General features: G+C 50.5%; 1 long non-coding RNA gene across 2 annotated transcripts; it reads right to left on the minus strand.

Moving 5' to 3' along the window:
* Window positions 1-1,985: 1,985 nt before the first annotated feature.
* On the minus strand, window positions 1,986-16,926 carry LOC106509627 (uncharacterized). Of its 2 annotated transcripts, XR_014840105.1 has the most exons (4): window positions 16,726-16,926; window positions 15,000-16,222; window positions 11,931-12,059; window positions 2,528-5,243 (listed from the first exon to the last, which is right to left on the minus strand). It is a non-coding gene; the product is annotated as an uncharacterized LOC106509627 (long non-coding RNA). The 2 variants fall into 2 exon arrangements; XR_001307305.3 differs by lacking the exon at window positions 15,000-16,222 and having other exon boundaries at window positions 1,986-5,243.
* Between the last annotated feature and the right edge of the window lie 6,414 nt (window positions 16,927-23,340).

Below are 23,340 nucleotides of genomic sequence, written 5' to 3' on the forward strand. Positions count from 1 at the left end.
CAATTCAAATCCATCACATGAGGGGAAAGCCTGCAAAGAAAGACACTGAAACATTTTTAGTGATTATCCACTAAATGTTTAGAGCTTAGTGAGTTTAAAGCCTGGTGCACAAACTCAGATGTGCAAGAAGCAACATATTTCTTTCTTCTTCTTCTTCCTTTTTTTTTGCCACGCTTGTGGCATGTAGAAGTTCCCAGGCCAGGGATCAAACCCATGCCACAGCTTCAAGCAGAGCCACTGCAGTGATATTGCTGGATCCTTAACCCACCCTGCCACAGGAGAACTCATACTGCCTTGTCATTTTTGATTTGAAGCCAGGTATTGCGATTTTTTTTTTTCCTTTTCTAGGGCCACACCTGCAGCATATGGAGGTTCCCAGGCTAGGGGTCGAATGGGAGCTACAGCTGCCAGCCTACACCACAGCCACAGCAACACAGGATCTGAGCTGTGTCTGTGACCTACACCACAGCTCATGGCAATGCCAGATCTCCAACCCATTGATCCAGGCCAGGAATCGAACCTGCATCCTCATGGATACTAGTCAGGTTTGTTTCCGCTGTGCCGCAACAACAGGAACTCCCAGATATTGTGAATTTTGTCTTGTTGGGTGCTGCATGTTTTTCTGTTTTGTTTTGTTTTTTGAATATCTTCTCGAGCTTTGTTTTGGGACATAATTAAGTTATTAGGAAATCGTTTGATCCTTTGGAAGCTTGCTTTGCAGCTTTGTTAGATGGAACCAGAGCAGTTGTGCCGCACTCTTGAGTACCTCACTTCATGCTGCAGGTGTTACAGTTTCCTTCTGTCCGCTGAGATCATTCCCAGCTGTTTATCGGCTCCCACCTGCTTGTTTCATGGATTTCCTCCCCTGACCCCAGGCAGTTTCCTCACATGCACGCACCGATAATACCCAGCTGAAGACTCAAGTGGGCTCCTTTGCAAATCTCCAGAGCTGGCTTTCTAAGCGCCCTCTTCTCCCTGGCACTCTGCCCTGCAACTCTGGTTGCTCTGCCCTCCCCAAACTCTCAACTCAGGGAGACTTGGTGGCTCTTCCTGGGTCCACCCCTCTCACTCCCCCACCCTGCCCTGCAGCCTGGATACTCTTTGCCTCATTTTCCCTCTGTCAGGGATCCCTGTCATACGCTGCCTGCTGTCCAAGGCCTAAAAGCGGCTGTTTCCAGAGTTCCTGTCGTGGCACAGCGGAAACGAATCTGACTAGGAACCGTGAGGTTTCGGGTTCGAGCCCTGGCCTCGCTCGGTGGGTTAAGGATCTGGTGTTGCCATGAGCTGTGGTGTAGGTCGCAGACCCGGCTCAGATCCCGTGTTGCTGTGGCTGTGGTGCAGGCCGGAAGCTGTAGCTCTGATTCGACCCCTGGCCTGGGAACTTCCAGATGCCACAGGTGCGGTCCTAAAAAGCAAAAAAAAAAAAAAAAAAAGAAAGAAAGAAAGAAAAGAAAAGCTGCTGTTTCCTATGTTTTGTCCAGTTTTGTAGCTGCTTAAGGCGGGAAGGTTCATTCAATCCCGACTAGTTCATCTTGGCCAGGAGAGGAAATCAGTTTCTTTTTAAATTGTAAGTTACTAGGAGAATTTTTGGTTAAAGATTACGTAACATATGATGGGTTTTTAATAATAATATAAATACAAGATTGAAAAAAGTGCGTGTGCGTGTGTGTGCGCACGCTGGCATATCGGTTTCCAGTGGAACCCTGAGCTCTCCAGGCTGCTCAGCATTGCTGTTCGTGGGCGCACATTTTGCAGCGGCCTGTAGATGTCGCTAGAGGACGGCAACTCCGAGGGCGAGAACCCAACGGGAGGCTCCATGTCCAACCGTGAAGAGGGTTTTGTTTTAAATCCAGTAGATCGATCCACAAAACCAAAATGTGTTAACGAGGATATAGCGAAACCCTTCTTAAAACAAATATTATCATCAGCAACCAAACTAAAACTTGTCCAATTTAAGAGCAAATGAGGAAAGATTTGCTTCGATGTTCAGGGATTTGGACCGATTTAATCGAGGTCAAATTTGATCAGATTCTTTTCAAAAGCTGGGGCTTTTGGCTGGAAGCTTAAGCATGTGTTTCTCATAAGGAGCCCTTTGTGTGTCTGTTCTCAAGGGTGCGGTATCATTACTTTAACATGACTTTGTTGTGAAGATGCTGAAGATAGAGTGTTGATTAAGACACAAGATCCCCCCTGTCCTGAAGTGGGGACCTTTCAGGGAAGGGGGACAATAAAAAAACAAACAAGAGTGAGTTCCCTGCTGGCTCAGTGGGTTAAGGATCCAGTGTTGTCACTGCTGTGGCTCAGGTCACTGCTATGGCACGGGTTTGATCCCTGGCCTGGGAACTTCCACATGCCATGGCACAGCCAAAAAAAGAAAGGGGGAAAAAAAAAAAACAATAAACAAAAAAAGAAACACTAATGTGCAAATAAGACAAGAGAGGAAGGGCTGGATGCTACAGCCTTATGAACTCACGTTCTCGCATCACCGTACGACCACTGCTAGGAAAATGGCTTGGAGATTGATTAACTTGTGTCTGAATCTTGTTGAGGCAAAGCACTTAGATATGTTCTTGTTTAAGAGAATGAGTCTCTTTGCAACTCCAAAGCCAACCAAGTCCCGCAGAGGGAGATGCAGTGACGGCTGGGAGCCTTGTTGGGCGGGGCTGCGGGGCCTCCTGGTCCCGCGCAGAGTCTGGGGCTGGCGCATGCGCATTTCATAGACAGTGCCAAGCAGCTGGCAGAAGAGTCGGGAGCCGGTCCCCACTCGGCTATGTTTACCCGCTGTGTGATCAATTGAGAGCCCCATTGTCTCTCAATTGATTTCCTCAACAGTAATGGCCATAAAAAGACCGGCCTCCAGGAAGTGTTTACAAGAACTGCGGGGAGTCATGTGCCCCGGGCGGTGCTGGGCACCGTGTCCACTCCGCAGTACCTCCTTATCTGCTGGCTTTCCTGTCCTGGGCAGGTCATCTGCCCCTTCCAAACCTGAGTTTTCTCATCTTTAAAGAGGCTTGTAGGACGTCTTTCGAAAAGCTCTACAGGTCTGCTGTACATTTGCCTGCAGTTAACAATATGGTTGTACCCTTGGCGATTGAAGAGAGTAAATCTCATGCTAACTGTCTTTATCCCAGTAATTTAAAAAATAATGTTTTCATCCAGGAGGCACCAGAAAGAAGAGAAAGAAGCCCAGCCGCTGGTGTCTGGCGGTCCTTACAGGACTCCAGACCCTCCCAGTTCCTAGTGGGTGACCCCTCCCCCCGCCCCCCTCTTTCCTGGCTTCAGTGGGAGGACTACGGACCTCCGTGGTGACTCCCTGCTGCCCCCTTGGTGGCTCCTACCACCTCCCAGCCACAGCTTCCTCTTCCTGTCACCGCATCCCACGGCCAGCTGGTCCAGGAGGCTCGCCCAGCCATCTCCTTCCAAGCTGCTCCCTGCCCAGGCCAGGACCTGGGGGGTTCACATCCAGAGAGAATTTACTCTCCCTGGAGAGTTGCCTGTGCCCTGGGCTCCCGAAATGCCCTGCCTGATAGGAGTGTCTTGTTTGCTGGAGCTCTGGCCACCAAACCATCAAGCGATGTGATTTCCAGTAATTGATGCCAAGGCGAACCTGAGCCAGACATTAGCTGTGGGCCGTGTGATGTATTTCATTCGGCCTTCTACTCCAAGAGGGGCTTCTGCATAAACTGAGCTCAACGCCTGTGCAGCGGCGACTGGGCATTTTAGAGGGAGGAAGAGAAAGCGATGAGCAGAGGTTCAGGCAGAGTCAGGGCAGTGGGAACATGGCAGAAAGGGAGGGCCGTTGTATGAGACCTTGGAGGCAAAGCTCTTGGGCCAGAGTGTAAATTACTTTGGCTTCCTTGAGCTTTCCCAGGCGGGAACCTCGGGGGGCTTGGGGTGACTTGCTCATCCCAGAGACACCAGGCTAGTGTTTGCTCGAGGCTCTGAGTGTGGCCGGTGGTGGTGGATGAAAGCGTTTGTGCCGAGTTTGCAGTTCCTGGAGGCCAAGGTGGAGGCCTCGTTGAGAAGGGGGCGCAGAGGAGTGTGAGTGCGTCTAGGCAAGGAGCGTCTCTGTCAGGGTTTGGGGGCAGGTGTCCCCCCCTCCAGGAGGTCAGCCGTCGGGTGTGTGATGGAGCCCAACGAAACCCCTGGACACCAGCGTATGGGTGAGCCTCCCTGGCTGGTAGGACTCCCTGCGTGATGTCACCTGCGTGACGCCATGCGAGGGGGCAGCAGCCTCTCTGCGCAGGGATCCCTCCTGCACCTGCTCGAGTGCCGGTTCCCTCGGCTGACCTTCATCTATGTCCTTGATGCCATAGCCGTGAGTCCAGCGGCCCTTGATGAATTCTGTGAGGCCTCCCAGGAGACTGCCAGATTTGAGCGATTTGGGGGGGCATCTCTCAAACATGCCCTAGATAGCAGCGTTGCAGGACTTGCGTACAGAGAAATGAGACACCAAGGCTTTTCGCCAGGAAGCAGCGTTGATTCGTGCTGGCACTGGCTCAGCGGACTCCTATCCAAAGGCTGAGCCCCAGATGCAGTGGGGCGCGGTCGTGTGGACCTGGGTGGCTCTTGCAGTTGGGCTACACTCCTCGAGTCTCAATAGTTGGGCACCTCATCCTCGCGGTGGGGCTGGGGGCACGGCCACTGCTGCGAGCTCCTGAGGCTGTGGCCTGGGGACCGCCTCCCCACTCTGGACGTACCTGCTCTTTCAAGATTTGAGGCGCCCTTGGCCACCACGAGCAGTGATTGGTGTCTGCGGAGGCTTTCTGTACGTCTTGCCCAAGGGGTCCTCATGGCTGTCTCTGTGTTACCCGCACCGGCCTCTCCCGAGGCTGCTGATTCTGTGACGCCTGTAAAGAAAGGTCTGGATGCTTCCAGCCTGGGCCACTCTCTGGGAGCAGCGGCCTCGCTCCTCACACAGGGCTGCCCAGTGGCTGGCCTCTTGCCCCTCTCCCTGTAATTCTTACCATGTCGCCCATCTCAATTTTGTATGACGTCTCCCACCCCATTTTATTTCCCGTGGATAAATCTGGATGCAAACCCTAATTCGAGGCTAAATAATATTGTTTTGGGAACCAAGTCCGTGCTCAAAGGGGGCCCAGGGAGATTAAAACGTGGGGTTACAAATAATGAATACACGTGATTTTTTAAAAATACCACATAATCTTCCCTTCATGTGATGCCTTTTGAGCCATAGCCCGACAGCATGGACACGGATACACAGTATCTTCAAGAACATCAATCTGTTAAAAAAAAAAAAAAAAGTATTACCCCAACTGCCAGATTTGACAAACATCCTGCATTTCCTTTTTACTTTCCCTTTAAAAAATTAACTCCACCAGGAGAGTAAGGTATTTGCTGTCTATATTCATTGCAATATACATCAAAGAAATAGTCAGATGTCTCGGAATCATCCAACACCCCAAAACACCCCGCGATTCAGCAGGCACATGCGGAAGTGTGTCATTGGGGATCTAAGGAAAGCTGATGAGCCTGACAAAAACACACGTTGGCGAGGGTGTGAGCGCGCTGCGTATTTCAAACGATTCCCTGTGCAGACAGGAATCAGTTGTGTTTTCGCATCCACCATCTGCGAATTGGAAGCGATTTTAAAATGTTACATCTGGTTGCAGATATTAATAATTCATTGGGGTGGGAGGTGGCAATTAACCACAGAAGCAGTACACACGCTTGTGTTTCTGAACACGGAAGCCGGAGTCTGGAAGCTTCCGTGAAGCCTGGTAGCGGAAGTGGCTTAAAGAGAGGGGGTTTCTTAAGGACTCGATTCAGACCCCGGTCATTAAGAACCTACTTCATGGAAGGTCCTACGTGAAATTCTGAGGAAGGAGCCCCAAGCCCTAGGAGACGTGGTTCCTGCCCTCAGGCTGCCTAAAATATAATAGAACGTGTATCCATAAAAGAGAAATAACCATTTACAAAGAAAGCGTAGCTCACCGGGTCCCACGGACAAGGGCCGTGATGTTGGTGGGGACAGAGGCAGCCGTGCGTGGTCTGTGTTATGTATCCGTTTATCCCCTCCTCCCCCTCTTCCTTTTCCTCCTCGTAGCAACACATAATTCCTACCAAGTGGTATGGGTTGAATTATGTCTCCCCTCCAAAAAAAAGGTATGTTGACGTTATAACCCCCAAGACCTCAGAAGATAACTTTATTTGGATATAGAGTTTGTACAGAGGTGATGCGGTCATGGGGGTGGGCTGTAGTTCAGCACGACTGTGTCCTTCATAAAAAGGGGAAATTTGGACACAGACGCACCCTAGGGAGAAGGCCGTGTGAAGAGGGAGGCAGAGCTTGGGGTGGTTGCAGCCACACGCCGGAAAAATGCCAAAGAGGGCGGGCCAGCCACCAGAAGAGAGGAGAGAGGCCTGGACCAGATGCTCCCTCACAACCTCAGAAAGAACCAACCCCGCTCACACCTTGATCTTGGACTTCCGGCTCCCAGACCCCATGGGACTCGCCTCTCCAACGCTCGTCCCTGATTGGTTGAGGGATGCTCAGGCTGGGGGCCATCCCCTCCCCAGCACTTCCGTCTTCCAGGCCCATAGAGTGGGCCCTCCGAGTCACACAAGCTAAGTGTGCTGAGGTCAGAGTGCTTCCGGTCAAGCCCCAACCCAATCGTGGACTGACTTTGGGTCAATCCCTCTGATGGGGGGGCAGAAGAGGGGGTGAGGCACCCGCAGCATCTAGCACACCAGCCCGGGGTCCTGGCCCACCCTTTCTTCCTCTCTCTTCTCCATCGAAATGCCTCCAGTGATGAAGGGAAAAAAATCCTGCCTCGGCCTTATTAAATAATAGTAATATTGCCGAAAGGGCTTCCTGTGTGCCTGGCGCTGTGTGACACGTGACCCAGTTACAGTTATTAGCTGCGTTGTTTACAGATGGGGAAACGCGCCTTGAGGGCTTTGCTCGAAGGTAGTAAACCACAGACTTGGGTCTGAGCTGAAGCAGCCGGACCCTGAGGCACGTCGCTTTACTTCCGGGGACAAGAGAGCTGGGAAAAACACCACCCGCCTCACTTCGGGCTCCAGCGGCCAAAACAAGACAGATTATTTCAAGACAACGTTATGATTTTGTAAAGTAAAGGAAGTTGCCCTTTGGACGTGCTTCTCCATTGACAGGGGTGGAGAAGGGCACGGTTCTCCCCGGAGAGATGCTTTTCAGGGACGAGAAGGTTGACGGCTGTTCATTTGCAGAGTTGCCAGTGTGTTGCACATCAGGCTGGCAAGGAGCCCCGAAGGCAAAGGCAGGAAAGACCCTTCGGAGCCGCTGGCAAGGCCAAAGATGTTTTTACAGACTTTGCGGAGGATTCCAGGATCAAGCTGTCGACTCGACGGCCGATTATAACAGGAGCTGTGAGGCATCTCATCCCTTGAGTCACGAAGGCGTTGGGACCTGCTGCCCTGGGGAACTTTCCACTCCCGTTCTCCACGTTCGCTCGGAGGAGACCTCATGCCCAAGTCCATGGCTGGAAGGGCCCGATGGCTCATGGAGGGCAGGGCTGCAGGGAAGGGGGTGGCCGTGGAGGAGTCGTTCTTTTGCGCTGACACTGGTCCCAACTTGACTGCCGAGCCAGAGAGGAGGGCCCGCAAGCCCGAATGGTTTTAATCATTGTAAGTGTACCTTTCAGTGGCATTATATGCATTCCCGTTGTTGTACTGCCGTCGCCAGCATCCGTTCCCAGAACCTTTTTATCTTTCCGAACCAAAACTCCGTCCCCATCAAACACGAACCCCACCCTGTCCCCCACTCCTGCCAAATGCCCTTCTACTTTCTGACTCTGTAAAGCTGACCACTCTAGGTGCCCCTCTAAGTGGAATCGGTATTTGCCCTTTTGTGACTGGCTCTTTCACTTGGCAGAGTGTCTTGAGGTTCAGCCACGTTAGAATTTCCTGCTTCGTAAGGTTGACTCATATTCCTCTGTAGGGACACATCACCTTCATCCACTGACAGACACCTGTCGCTTCTACTCTTCTGGCGTTTGCAAATAATACTGCTATGAACGTGGGTGAGCCAATGTCTAGTCCTTTGGGGGGCGTATGCCCAGAAGTAGAATTGCTGGATCTGCTTTCGTTTTTTTTTTTTTTTTTTTTTAAACAATTTTTTTTTTTTGTCTTTTTGCCATTTCTTGGGCCGCTCCCACGGCATGTGGAGGTTCCCAGGCTAGGGGTCTAATCAGAGCTGTAGCTGCCAGCCTACGCCAGAGCCACAGCAACGCAGGATCCGAGCCGCGTCTGCAACCTACACCACAGCTCACGGCAACGCCGGATCCTTAACCCACTGAGCAAGGGCAGGGATCGAACCCGCAACCTCATGGTTCCTAGTCAGATTCGTTAACCACTGCGCCACGACGAGAACTCCTGCTTTCGTTTTTAAAGTAGGTCAGTGCTGGGCGAGGGAGCCAGGCTGCCTCTGTTCTAATGCTGGCACAGCAATGGGATGTGATAAGAAGTTAGTTTATTTTTTAGATCCTGGGTTTCCTGAAGTGTGAAAAGGAATAATAATAATAATAATAACAGCAGCAGTAGTTACGGGGTTGCTGTGAGAGGTATTTAAAATATCATATTTTGTACGTTGGATGAGGAGCAGTGCCCACCTAGCTGCCAATGATTTTCACCTCGATTTAACAGTCATGCTTCATTGTGTCCACTAGGGGTCGCTATTGCCTGCAGGGCTGGGCCCTGGCTGGGCAAATCCCCCTCCCTCCACCCGCTCCAGTCCCTCTCTCTCTCTCTCTCTCTCTTTTTTTTTTTTTTTTTAGGGCTGCACCCACAGCATTTGGAGGTTCCCAGGCTAGGGGTTTAATCGGAGCTGCAGCTGCCAGCCTCCATCCCAGCCACAGCAACCTGGGATCCAAGCCGAGTCTGTGACCTACACCGCAGCTCGTGGTAACACCAGATCCTTAACCCACTTGAGTGAGGGCAGGGACGAAACCCACATCCTCATGGATACTGGTCGGGTTTGTTACTGCGGAGCCACAGCGGGAACTCCCACACCCAGGCCCTTTTGACTCTACAGTCCCGGCTGTCTTTCTACATTGTTGCTTTGACCCAGGAACAAAACGTGCCTGCCGATCCAGGCCAGAGCATCTTATCTGATTACCTGTGCGCCATTCCTTGGGAGGCTCCTTCTGCAGGAATTTCAGGTCATCATGTAGGCAGATTTATCTGGGCCAAAGGATCTCCTGCTGCGGGTAATTACCATGTTCTTTTTCCCTCTCGGGGCTTTTGCAAGAGTTCAGTGGGGCCGTGTGTGGAAAGTACCTTCTGAACATTGAGTTGCGTCTCAGGCCTGGGGCCCCGAGGGGGTCCCTCCAGTCAGATCCAGCTTGGGGAGTAATTGCAGTTTCTGAGCAGGAATGGAGCATTTAGGTGTCCAGGGGGTCTGAGCAGATGTGGTCCCTGGGAGACAGGCCCTGGGCACCATGGCCAAGTCTAAGGGGGGCAGCTACTCCTGAAGGCCAGCTTATGGTCGCTTGCTGGGCCTGAATGTGGATTCAGTGAGACCAGATATTCTGATTTTTCAAGAGAATCTGAAAATGCAGGGGTTTTTTCACACGACGTTTTCAATATTGGCAGTTAGTGACGTTTGTTTTCAAGCTCTGCATGGGCCAATCAAAACACTCTGCAGGCCGGGCTCGGCCCATGGGCAGCGTGTTGCAGCCTCTGAGGAGGGTCCCCCCCGCCCAGGCCAAGGCTGCATCTGAGGCATATGGAAGTCCCTGGGCTATGGGGGTCGAATGGGAGCTGCAACTGCCAGCCTACACCACAGCCACAGCATCACGGGATTCTTTAACCCACTAAGCGAGGCCAGGGATTGAACCCACATCCTCATGGATACTAGCAGCCTCGTGGATATTAGTTGGGGTCTTAACCCTCTGAGCCACACTGGGTCTTGATGAAGACATGGTCAGTGGCTGATGGTAAATACCACTGACCTTGACCGTGGGGATGACAGGGTTTTCAGCTGCCCAGATGCTCTTTGATGCCCGCCTCCTTGGGGAGGGACCAGGGCTCTCGGCTTCTCCCCTGGGACTCAAGCTGAACCAGTAACCCAGAAATGCAAAATGCCCCATTCACAGAGTTCCCGCTGAGGCACAGCAGGTCAAGAACCTGACTGCAGCCGCTCGGGTCGCAGCTGCAGCTCAGATTCAGTCCCTGGCCCAGGAACCTCCATATGCCATGGGTGCAACCACAATTTTTTTTTAAAAAAATGCCCTATTCTGGAGTTCCCATCATGGTGCAGTGGAAATAAATCTGACTAGGAACCATGAGGTTGTGGGTTCAATTCCTGGCATTGCTCAGTGGGTTAAGGATCTGGCATCGCTGTGAGCTGTGGTGTAGGTCACAGACTCGGCTTGGATCTGGTGTTGCTGTGGCCGTGGTGTAGGCTGACAGCAACAGCTCCGACTGGACCCCTAGCCTGGGAACCTCCATATGCTGCGCGTTTGGCCTTAAAAGTCAAAAGCCCCCCCGCCCCCAAAAATGTCCTATTCACATCCCACTTCCCCGCGCTGCCCAGCTTCACTCCTTTTCTTGGGCAAGACTTTTTGCCCAAGGAGTGAGAGACCCTCGAAAACCCACTTACAGAGCGGCTCCAGTCTCTTCACCAATCAGGAGCAGGATGGGCGCCCTCTGTCGCCAGAATGGCACTTCCGGGTGCACACACGGAGGGAACCCCCAAATGACCCAAAAGATGTCCCCTGCTCATTGCACACTGATGGTCCAACCACCTCAAGACAGGCTGACCTCACGCTGCCCATGGGCAGTGAGGATGGACCTCTGAGTGGCGGGCACCGGTGGACAGGTGTTGGAAGCGGGGGCTGGGAGGAAAGCGAGTGCCCGTGGGTTGGGCTGGAAAGTCCTGATGTTCAGCTCCTCACACCCGCCCAGGGAGTGTGATCGCAGCTGCAGGATCCGAAATAGATGTGCTTGGCAGAGGGCCTCTCAAGGTGCTGAAATGGGATTTCGCGTGCGGGCTGATGTTGATGTGCGAGAAGCAGCCAGACACCCCCCCACTCCCCCCCGCCATGTGCATCTGGGGGGGGGACTTCCAGCAGAGGTCCCAGTTGGCCTTTGCTTCTGACCCCAAGCAGGCAGCTGGCTCCGGCAGTCCCAGGGAGGTGACTCCTTTCCCTAATTTGGGAAATGCTGAATGGTGCCCTCGCAGGCACCTTTATCCCAAAGCCCCCACACCCAAGCTTAACGTCCACGGAATGAACCAAGTCCTATTTTAACAAGCACGGTACAGCCAAGGGCAAAATAATTCTGCTTCTTTCTCTGTCGCTCTGCAAAGAGCTGACTACACAGATGCACGCACACACACACACTCCTTTTAAATCACTGCAGTTGAGTTTTAGAAACAGGGTTGCTTAAAACAAAGGAAGGTGATCACAGCAAAATTTTTCATGATTCCGAAATTGTATATCCAATCCAGAGAAAGCTCTCCCCCTTGTCAATCCCAGGAAGTGAAGGTGCGCACAGGTTTCCCACCCACTTGACTGCCAGGGTCTTGTGGGAAGAGGCCTCTGTCTCCAGAGGAAAGGGAAGCACACAGGTTTGCTGCTGGAGCCTCCTGCTGAAGCCAGGAAGGAATCTGACAGGCACCTGCAGAGCCCAGCCCTCCCCCTGCAGGGCTTCTCATAGGATCGTTCTTGCCTGGGGGGAGCTGTCTTGTGCATTGATGCGTCCCTGGCCTCTGTCCACTGGGTGCCCAGAGCACACTCCCCCCAGGCTGTGACAATGGCAGACACCTCCAGACGAGGCATCGTCACCCTTGGTTGAGAATCACAGCCCGACTTGGACAGGCTTAGGTCTAGAGAGATTCAAGGTCTTGGAACGACATTAGGCGGGGGCGTCTGTGATGATAAAATAATCATCGTGATAATGGGGGGGGCACGTTGGGGAAGTCTCACCTCGCGCCTCTTCAGCCAAGCCGCTCTTGTCCTGGTCTGGGGTCGGAAATGTTTCCCCGACAGCATCGGGGTCCTCTCTGGCTAAGCCCACCGGGTGAGAGAAGGCTTTAGGATGGAGGCTGCCAGGTTCTGAAAAAGATACAGAGACGCATCAAGGTCATCCTGTGTTTACCTCTGAGAGAAGCCACAGAGGCTGCACCGTATTACGTTCCCACCAGCCACGCACGGGGGGTTCCTATTGCCACCTCCTGGCCAATACCTGTTGTTTTTCATTATTTATTTATTTATTTATTTTTTTTTTTGTCTTTTTGCCATTTCTTGGGCCGCTCCCACAGCATATGGAGGTTCCCAGGCTAGGGGTCGAATCAGAGCTGTAGCCACCGGCCTACGCCAGAGCCACAGCAACTTGGGATCGGAGCCGCGTCTGCAACCCACACCACAGCTCACGGCAACGCTGGATCGTTAACCCACTGAGCAAGGTCAGGGACCGAACCCGCAACCTCATGGTTCCTAGTCGGATTCGTTAACCACTGCGCCACGACGGAAACTCCCTGCCACCCCTTCTAGTTGATTTACAGTGTTGCGTTAATTTCTGCTGGGCAGCGAGGTAATCGCATTCCACACATGTATATACATTCTCTTTTGCGTTCTTTTTCATTCCGGTTGATCACAGGATATTGAATATAGTTCCCTGTGCTGTACGGTAGGACCTGGTTGTTCATCCGTCCTGTGTAGACTAGTTCGCCTCTGCTAATCCCAAACTCCCAAGCCTTCCCTACCCCCACTTCCACCTTGGCAACCACAAATCTCTTCTCCGTCCATGAGTCTGTTTCTGTTTTGTAGATCAGTTCATTTGTGTCAGTTTAGATTCCGCATATGAGTGCTATCATGTGGTATTTGTCTTTGTCTGACTGGCTTTACTTAATATGATCATTTCTAAGTCCCTCCAAGTTCTAGCAAATGGCATTATTTCGTTCTTTTTTATGGCTTAGTAGTATTCCATCATATATATATATCACATTTTCTTAATACGTTCATTGATCAGTGGACATTTAGGTTGTTTTCATGTCTTGGCTGTTGTGAATGGTGCTGCTATGAACGTAGGGGTGCATGTATCTTTTTGAATTATACTTTCGTCCAGATAGATGCCCAGGAGTGGGATTTCTGGATCATATGACAGCTCCGTTTTCAGTTTTTGGAGGCACCTCCATACTCTTCTCCATAGTTGCTAAACCAGTTTGCATTCCCAGGGATTTGGTGTTGTTAAAGGCATATAGACTTTAAAGAAATCACATCAGATACACTCTTCTAGAAGAGCCAAGCTATCTACATCTGGAAGTACTCATCAAAATAGACTTTTTCGGGGGCCATGCCTGCAGCATGTGGAAATTCCAGGGCCAGAAATTGAACCCTCACCATAACGGCGACCCCAGCCACAGCAGTGACAATGCTGGATCCTAAACCTGCTGTGCCACAAGGGAACTCCCACAAGTAGACTTTTTAATTTACATAGCATCTCTAGGCATGATTGGATGCGACTGGCAACTGAAGCAATATTTCAGATTTACAGACCTGGCCACAGATAGCAAAGGAATTGCTCTCATTTCCTTCCCCAGAATATAAACTTTCTCTAAATCACAAAGAGGTCTTCATTAAAGATGTCGACATTAATAACAATAATATCTAGAATTTATTGAGCACTTAACCACATGTCAGATACTGGGCTCGACTGGATGAAACAGCTTCGATTTTTATCTCAGTCTCACAAATGAACTCCCTGAGGCCAAATGGCTATTAAATGGGGATTAAATAGCTGTTCCGAGTCCTGGGGTTGGTAAGTGGCCAAGCAGAGGCTGGAAGAGGGCAGACCGAGCCCAGGGCCTGTGCACTTAACCATGGCCCTGTGCTGTCTCTCAACGTAATCAGCTCCCTTGCATCCCAGATGCCACAGAAGGAGCTGTGGTCTCCACGCCAGCTGCAGGGTCTGGGAGTCCAGAAGCCCCATGATGGCCCTGGGACACCAGCCCCTCTGAGCCTCAGTTTCCACATCTGAAAGCAAGAGAACTGGACTGAGTGCTTAAGCCCTGGCTCTGTGATGCCCTAGGACCCTCCCCACTGGGGGAAGAGAGCAGATCCCTGGCCTTTGCAGCCAGACAGCGCAGCCTCCTTGTCCTTTGAGGAGACAGTATTGGTGATTGCTGTGGCCGTGCTAAGAAGTAACAAGCAAGAGTGGGTCTCTTTGGGGAGCTCCCTGGTGGTCTAGTGGTTAGGACTTGGCGCTTTCACCCCCTGGTCTGGGAACTGAGATCCAAGAGTAAACTGCTGCACACCCCCCCCCCCAAAAAAAGAGTGGGTCTTGTTGTCCCGGGATGTTTTGTCCCTACTGTCCCTCTGCTAACACTCGAAACCAAAATCAAGGAGTTCCCTGGTGGTGTAGTGGGTTAAGGATCCAGCGTTGTCACAGCTGTGGCTCGGGTCACCGATGTCGTGTGGGTTTCAGCCCTGGCCTGGACACTTCCGCGTGCTGTGGGAGAAGCCCAAATAAAGATAAAGATAAAAATAAAAATCAAGCCTAAGTGTTTGGGGTTGGTTGATGGGAGAAGTGCCTTCGGAAACAGGCATGGGAAGAAGGGGAGGAAGCTGCAAATTCTGGGCCCGTCTCTGTGCTGACCCCCTCCTCACACGTGGGCTGGGGACTGGAAATGCACCCTTGGTCACCATCCCCAGGGCAGCCTTGCACCAGCACCCCCCTGCCAGGGGTCCCCACAGACACTGAATCCAGTCCAAGACCAAGTCTGGAACCCAGAACTTCTGGTTGGCAAGGGCGTCCTCTGTTTAATCAAGAAAAGTGGATCCCTGGCCCTTGTTGCCACCACACTGAGCTAATGCTTTGGAAGGAGGTTAGGTCTGCAGCCATGGAGGATGGGAAAGAAAAGCCTTCCTGTCTTGTCATGATGACTCTTTGCAAAGAAAGACAGAAACAGCCGTGCTGGGAAGGGGGTTCTGCCTGGGAGTGGTCCCCCAGAGAGCAGGTCTCAATGCAGCCTTTCTGTGGAGCTCACAACTTACCTAGGGAGTTCCCATCGTGGCTCAGCGGCAATGAGTCCAACTAGTACCCGTGAGGACGCGGGTTCGATCCCTGGCCTCGCTCCATGCATTAAGGATCCGGTGTCGCTGTGAGCTGTGGTGTAGGTCGCAGACTGGCTCAGATCTGGCATTGCTGTGGCTGTGGCATAGGCTGGCGGCTCAGCTCTGATTTGACCTCTGGCCTGGGAACTCCCATATGTTGCAGGTGTGGCCCTAAAAAGACCCCCCCCCCAAAAAAGGAGCTTATCTAATGAACAGGTCAGGAGATCTTATAAATCTTATAGATCTCTCTCACTGGCCAAGGCAAGTTCTCTTTCCTACAGTGAATTAAGCCATCGCCCTGGGGGCAGGCTGAAGCCGGCAGCAATCCATAAAAATACATGCCCGGGATGAGGAGGAGGTTCCTGGGTGAGGCTCACCCCTTTTCTGGAGCTGCTTCAGGTCAGCCTTCTTCTGTGTAATGCTTCACATTTTTATATGGAGAAGGTATCATGCGGAACCCACGTATTACTGGGGTAATTACATCTTAATTCTTAAAAGGCTACTCAACTGGAAACACCCTGGCTTTCCTCCTCCTGTCCTTCCCAGGGTCCGGACCTGTGCTCTCAGATTCAGGTCTTCCTTGCCTGCTTTAGATTTTTCGATGTTATGTCTTTGACATTATCTTGGGCATTGATTTACTTTTGGGGAGTCTGTCTCCACTCATGAAAATGTACCAACAGGAACATCACATAGAACTTAAGCGTGTGCCAGACACCGTTCTGAGTGTTTTCTCTGAAATGTAATTCCTTTAAAGGTCACAGCAGACCCCCAGAGGGAATACTCCTTTAATAGACCCATCTTACAGATGAGGACACTGACGCGCAGAGGTGAAAAGATTTGCCCAAGGTCACTGACTCTAGAATCTGGCTTTTGACTGCCAGCCACGCTATCCTGGGGACCGACTCGCTGGTCCTAAGGGCCGATCTCCTTAAAGGTGAGCCTGTTGGGAGTTCCCATTGTGTCCGCAGTAAAGAACCTGACTGGTATCCGTGAGGACCCAGGTTTGATCCCTGGCCCTGCTCCGTAGGTTAAGGGTCCGGTGCTGCCATGAGCTATGGTGTAGGTCGAAGAGACAGCTCAGACCCTGCATTGCTGTGGCTGTGGTGTAGGCCGGCAGCTATAGCTCTGATTTAACTCCTAGCCTGGGAACCATGGGTGTAGCCCTAAAAAGACAAAAAAAAAAGTGAGCGTGTTGACTGCCCCCCGCCCCCCTGCGCGCCCCAGCGTGGGATCCAGAGGAGGAAGTGATTGCGTCTGTTCGGGCTGAGCCAGAGGGGCTTTGTCTCTTAGTCCCCTCCCTCCAGGCACCTGACACCAGAACTCACGTCCCCCCATGTTTGTGGCAGCACATGCTTGGCCTCCAGGCTCCTGGAGAAATGCGGGGAGTCTCCAGGTTCGCCTTTGGGTGCCCCTGTGCGTGACCGGGAAGTAGGGTGCTGCCCCCATGGGCTCTCCCGCTGTTAAATGCCCTAAGCTGAGCCCAAGCACAGACCCTGGACCTGGAGCCAAAGGGCCAGTGTCGCTTGTTCCGGCCAAATAATCGCCTCTAGCTATTTTTATCTGGAGAGAAGGCACCTGATATTTGCAAACAAAACCAGCTACACGGCTGAATGGGGGAAAGTGCTTGGCCAGATCGCTTGGCCTGATCGAATTTCTTAGGACTTACGCAGAAAGCTTCAGCTTCTCCTTAAGCCCAGGGCCAAGGACAAAGACGAGTGCTGGGCCAGGCCCCAGGATGCAGGGGGAGCCAAGAGACAGGTGGGTGGCAGAGGGGAGCAGAGCGGCTCCGAGACGTGCTAAGTTGTCCCCGCTGCGTGCAGACGGTGCTGGTGGACAGGCCGGCCTGCCAGAGTCCGCAGGATAAATCAATCCTTTGCAGCTCGGGTTTTGTTTTGGGCAAACGGACAGAAACGGTGTTGCCTTGGATGCTGGAATGAGGAAAAGGGGTGGGGTTCCCTGGTTTTGCTCCCTTTTCGTCAGTGGGGGCAGAGCAGGGAGGGCTCATCTCCCTGGGAACTCGGGGGCGGCAGGGGTTGGGGGGGCACCGCCAATGTTGGCCCCCAACCTGCTGACCGACTCTTGGCAGAGTTCCAGATTTCCTCCAAATTGATGAACATGACTCTTGTGCTTCATTTTTTTTTTAGTTCCATGGTGGTTTTGTCTTTGAAAGCTTTCTGCTCTGTTGTGTTAAAGCACCCTCACCATCACGAAGCGTACGGTTCATTTGTATGAAGTCCCTTCATGTTGTCTTACAACCGTCACCACCGTCCATCCCCATAACTCTTGTGAATCTGAAACTCTGTCCCCCTTCCCTCCCTCCCCCAACAGCCCCCAGCACCCACCCTTCCACTTTCTGGCTTTGGATTTGACCGCTGCAGCTCCCTCATCCAAGTGGAATCACGCAGAATTTATCCTATGGCAACTGGCTTCTTTCACGCCGTGTAACGTCCTCAAAGTTCATCCACGTCCTAGCAGGTGTCAGAATTTCTGAGCTTTTCAAGGCTGAATCATATGCCACTCTGTATATTAGCACATTTGGCTTATCCCTTCCTCTGTCCGTGGACACTCAGGTTGCTTCCATATTTCAGCTATTGTGAATAATGCTGCTACGATCATGGCTGTGAAAATATCTCTTCGAGACCCTGCTTTCAGTTCTTTGGGGTGTATACCCAGAAGTGCAATTCCTGCATCATATGATCATTCTATTTTGAATTTTTTGAGGAAGCGTCATAACGTTTTCCACAGCAGCTTCATCACTTTATATTCCCAACAACACACTAGGGTTCTAATTTTTCCTCTTGCTCACCAACCCTTGTCATTCTTTTTTAATAGAGTGGACCTCCTCTGGATGTGAAGTATCTCACTGACGTTTTTATTTGCGTTTCTCCAATGATTAGACAGGTTAAGCATCTTTTCCTAACGACCATTCGAATATCTTCTTTGTTGATTCGAGATGAGTCCTTTGCCCATTTTCAATCAGATTGTTGGGGGGGGGGTGTTGTTGAATTGTAGGAGTTCTTTATATATGTTGGATAGTAACCTTTTTCTAGATATAAGATTTGCATATATTTCCCCCCACCCCTCAGGTTGCTTTCTCACTCTGTTAATCACTTACTTAGCTGCACAAAAGTTTTCAATTCTGAAGTATTCCAGTTTCTCTATTTTTTCCTTCAGCTGCCTGTGGTTTTGCTTAACATTTAAAAAGCCATTTTCTTAGAAACCACCATAGTTTTTCTCCTCTCGTTTTTGAAATGTCCTGATATGCAAATCATCATGTTTTCTAGGGAGGTCTTCCTTTCAGGTGATTCCCACAGGTTCTGCCTTCACTGCATCCTGGGAGATGGTTTCTGCGGTCTAATCACCTGCACCCCCCAACCCCCAGGGGCCCATATGGATCCTGAAACCCCCCCAGTTAACCACCATTTGGGACCAGGCCCCCTTGGAGTAAGGCAGCCTGTTCCGGGGAGCATGGTCCTTGGACTTCTTTTAGGCATGAAGCCCAGGCGGCAGTGGTCCCGGGGAGGCAGCACTGCCCACATGCAGAGAAAGCCCCGGAAGAGGCCACTTAACCCTTCTCCACTGGCTCTGCCCCCAGACTCCCCATTCTCCATGGGTGTATTCCCTCAGAGCACCTTAAAATGGCTCATTTTGGTCAATCTTTTCCATTCTGGCCCTAAATCATTTTCTGCCGTAGACAGAATCTATTTTGGACTGCCTTTTTTTGTCTGCTTGCTTCATATGTGTGGGGCTCCCGTGGGCTCCACATCAGAGATGCTGCATCCCCTTGCCAGTTCTCGGGAACAGAGCCAGCCACGTGGGGTGAGCTGTTCGCAGGCACAGATGGTGCCGGCAGGGGAGGGGACGGGCTCTGCTTCTCCTCCACCTGCTCTGGCCGCGGGGACCAGGCCAACCACTCAGCCATCCTTCGAAATCAGGCAGAGATGACCACAAAGCTCCTTTTAAAGCCACCCTCCCAAAGCCCTATCTCTCGGAAGCATGTCGCACAGGAGTTTCCACCTCCTGGGCTGAGAGGTTGGTAGTTTGTAGACTGACATAGATTTCTATGCTTGGATGCCCTCTGCTATGTGGGTTCCACTTAGGGATTCCAGTAAGTGGCCAGCTGGTTTGGAGGCTGGGATTTCAGAAGCAAAGGCAAGGTGCTCTCTCTGGGTCTGGCCCTGAGCAGCTGGGGAGGGGAGGAGGGGGTGGGCAGGGCTGGTTGGGGAGCCAGAGATCTCAGGGGCTCTGCACCCAACTTTGGGGCCACTCTGGGATCCTGTCACTCCCCTACATGCTGCAGTAACTCCTTCAGACTCCCCTTCTCTCCCCCATCCTCGGATCCCTGCCCCTCCCTCCTCCCACCAACAGCCCCTCAGCCAGTGACCTCACCTCCTGCTTTACAAATGTCCTGGAAACCTCCAACTGGAAATGCCCAACACCCTCTTCCAAACACACAGATGGCTCTCAGCTGCAGGGCCCTCCCCTCCGTCCTGCTCCCCCAAGGGGCTCGGACTTCTTCTTCTCCCCCCACCCCCACCCCATCTCTTGCACCACTGGACCCTCCTCATGGGCTTTTCAACAGATTTTAGCCTCTCTCATTAGAAACAAAATAAAGCACACATGCAAAACACTCTCCGGACCCCTCACCCCTCTTTAGCTACTGCCAGCTTTCTTTCTTCTCCCTCTCACAGCCAGACTCCCTCAAGCTGTCTCTAAACTAATAGTCTCCCATCCCCCACTCCCTCTTAAGCCCCTCTCTCTGTCCCCACCCTTTCATTCAGGTCACCCACAATGACCTCCACATCTTAAGAGCTGAGCATTTCAGTCCTGTTCTCACCTGTCCTCTTGGTGGGAGTGATGCCAGAAGGTTCCTTCATGGGGCTGATGGAGTTCCTCTGCCTTGTTGGGACTTCCTCCCCTTCCCAGTCTCCTTTTCAGGCCCTTCCTCCTGTCCTGGGCTTGACGCTGCTCCCCTTACCCTATGTTTCTGCTTCCCCTCACCTGGCTTGCTTCTGTGATAGTCTCATCCCACCCACAACTTCAGCTACAGTCAATTCCTGTTATTCGAGGTCATAATATTCTATAATCTCTGCCAACACTGAACTTGTGAATACAGAACCATTGCTCATTGGGAAAACGAGCTATTAGCTTTCCACCAGCCTGATCACAACATTTTCATCAGCCAATCAATACATAACCTCATTCTTTGGGAGATATTAGCACTGTCCATGGCTCCACTGGCAGGGGGGAGGCAGCCAGAGGCTCTGTGTGTGGAACCCTCCTGGATCTGGCCCCATGAGCCTCTATCCTTGGGTGACATTTCTATGTATATATATATATATATATATATATAGAACATATGTATATGTAGAATATGTATACACACACACATATATATCCTTTTGCTGCAATAAACCATAACTGTGAGCACAATGGCTTTGCAGAGTTCTCTGAGTCATTCTGGGAAATTATTGAACTCGAGGCTGGCCCTGGGGCCCCTGGACTTGAATTTATCCTTGAAAAAGTTTGGCAGAATCCCATGTGGCCCATGTAGGTACCTGTGTCACACAGCGTCCCCTCCCTTCTGCCTGCCTTTGAGGTCCACTAGTGGCTCCAGCCCCTCTCCAACCTGAGCTCCTAGAGCACCTGCTCTATCTCTTGAGTCCTTGGGCATCCTCTGGGGCATGGCCAGGAGCTACCCTCTCATGCTGGTTTGAGACTCAAGGACAAAATCTTGAGGCATGAAAGTGTTTGGCTGGCCAGGACTCTCCTTAAAGTCATAGAAGACTAAAAACAGGCCACATGTCCAAAAGTAGGAGAAGGGCAAAATAAATGATGGTGCATTGACCAGATGGGATGTTACACAGCTCTTAAAAATAACAACCACGAGGCCTGCAGCAATGTATGAAAAATGTCCACAACATTAAAGTAAAACAAGCAGAATCCAAAACTGTCTCTGTGCTGACTCGAACTATGTAAAAATACACCTGCAGGTGAACAAAGACTGGACAGAAGGCAGAAAAGCATTGATGTTTGTGTGGATGATTTTTTCTTTGTTTTGTCTTTTGGCAGTGGGGCATTTAATTTGGATTGAAAGGGGGGAGTGAGCCTGAGCCTCACAAGGAGAGAGATGGGCAGTTCGCCTCCTGCCTCTGCACTGAAGGGCAAGTAGGGAGAATGCCTCGATCCTTGCTCTGCATGCAAGGGGGCTCAGCTCCTTAAGGGAGTTACACCAATGTTTAAAAAAATTTTTTTATTATAGTTGATTTACAATTTTCTGTCAATTTCTGCTGAATAACAAAGTGACCCAGTAATGCAAATATACACATTCCTTTTTTCACATTATCCTCCATCATGTTCCATCACTGATGATTAGATATAATTCCCTGTGCTATACAGCAGGATCTCATTGCTTTTCTACTCCAAATGTGATAGTTTGCATCTACTAACCCCAAACTCCCAATCCATCCCACTCCTTCTCCCTCCCCCTTGGCAACTACAAGTCTGTTCTCCATGCCCATGAGTTGGTTTCTTTCCTGTAAATAGGTTCATTTGTGCCCTATAGTAGATTCCAGATATAAGTGATATCATATAGTATTTGTCTTTGTCTTTCTACTTACTTCACTTAGTATGAGAGTCTCTAGTTCCATCCATGTTGCTGCAAATGGCATTATTTTGTTCTTTTTACGGCTGAGTAGTGTTCCATTGTGTATATATACCACATCTTCCTAACCCATTCATCTGTTGATGGACATTTAGGTTGTTTCCATGTCTTGGCTATTGTGAATAATGCTGTAAGGAACATATGGGTGCATGTATCTTTTTCAGTGAGAGCTTTGTCTGGATATATGCCCCAGGAATGGGATTTCTGGATCATATGTAGTTCCATATTTAGTTTTTGAGGTACCTCCATACTGTTCTCCATAGTGGTCATACCAGTTTACATTCCCACCAACAGTGTAGGAGGGTTCCCTTTTCTCCACACCATCTCCAGCATTTGTTATTTGTAGACTTACTAATGATGGCCATTCTGACTGGTGTGAGGTGTAGTTTTGATTTGCATTTCTCTAATAATCAGTGATGGTGAACATTTTTTCATGTGCCTGTTGGCCATCCATATGTCTTCTTTGGAGAAATGTTGATTCAGGACTTCCGCCCATTTTTCAATTAGGTTGTTTGTTTGTTTGTTTTTCTGTTGCGTTGTATGGGTTGTTTGTATATTTTGGAGATTAGGCCCTTGATGGTTGCATTGTTTGCAACTATTTTCTCCCATTCCCTAGGTTGTCTTTTTCTGTGTGTTTTTTCTTATGGTTTCCTTTGCTGGGCAAAAACTTGTAAGCATTGGTTTATTTTTGTTTTTATTTCTATTGCCTAGGGAGACTGACCTAAGAAAACTTTTGTATGGTTGATGTCATAAAATATTTTGCCTATGTCCTCTTCTAGGAGTTTTATAGTGTCTTGTCTTATGTTTATGTCTTTAAGCCATTTTGAGTTTATTTTTTTGTCTGGTGTGAGGATGTGTTCCAGTTTCATTGATTTACAAGCAGCTGTCCAGTTTCCCCAGAACCACTTCCTAAAGAGGCTGTCTTTTTCTTATTTTATATTCTTGCCTCCTTTGTCAAAGATTAATTGACCATAGGTGCCTGAATTTATTTCTGGGTTCTCTATTCTGTTCCATTGGTCTGTACGTCTGTTTTTGTACCTGTCTTGACTACTGTAGCTTTATAATGTCTGAAATCTGGGAGAATTATGCCTCCTGCCTGGTTTTTGTTCCTCAGGATTGCTTTGGCAATTCATAGACCAATGTTTTCACAGGCCCACAGATGCTCAGAGCTGCCATCTGGACCTGCGTTTCCCCCCGTGTGAAACATGTTCCACCTGATTTCAAGGTAAGTGGGTTTCCTTTGGTTGTTGCTGGTGATGATTTTTACTGTGATAAAATATATCTAACATAAAATTGACCCTTTTAGCCTTCTGTTAAGAGTATAGTTCAGGAGTTCCCTGGTGGAACAGTGGGTTAAGGATCTGGTGTTGTCACTGCTGTGATTCTGGTCACTGCTGTGGTACAGGTTTTTTCCCTGGCCCTGGAACTTCTGCATGTCATGGGTGTGGCCAAAAAATATATACAGTTCAGTGGCATTAAGTACATTCATATCGTCATGCTACCATCCACACATCTCCAGAACCTTTTCATCTTCCCATACTGAAGCTCTGCACCCATTAAACAACAACTTCCCATATTCCCTCCTCCAGCCCCTGGCAGCCTCCCTTCTACTTTCTG

Source organism: Sus scrofa, chromosome 3, assembly GCF_054392235.1.
Source record: "Sus scrofa isolate SSC_HxYL_T2T_F1_AM1 chromosome 3, Sscrofa_HxYL_maternal_Yorkshire_Landrace_v2.0, whole genome shotgun sequence".
NCBI classification, from domain to species: domain Eukaryota; kingdom Metazoa; phylum Chordata; class Mammalia; order Artiodactyla; family Suidae; genus Sus; species Sus scrofa.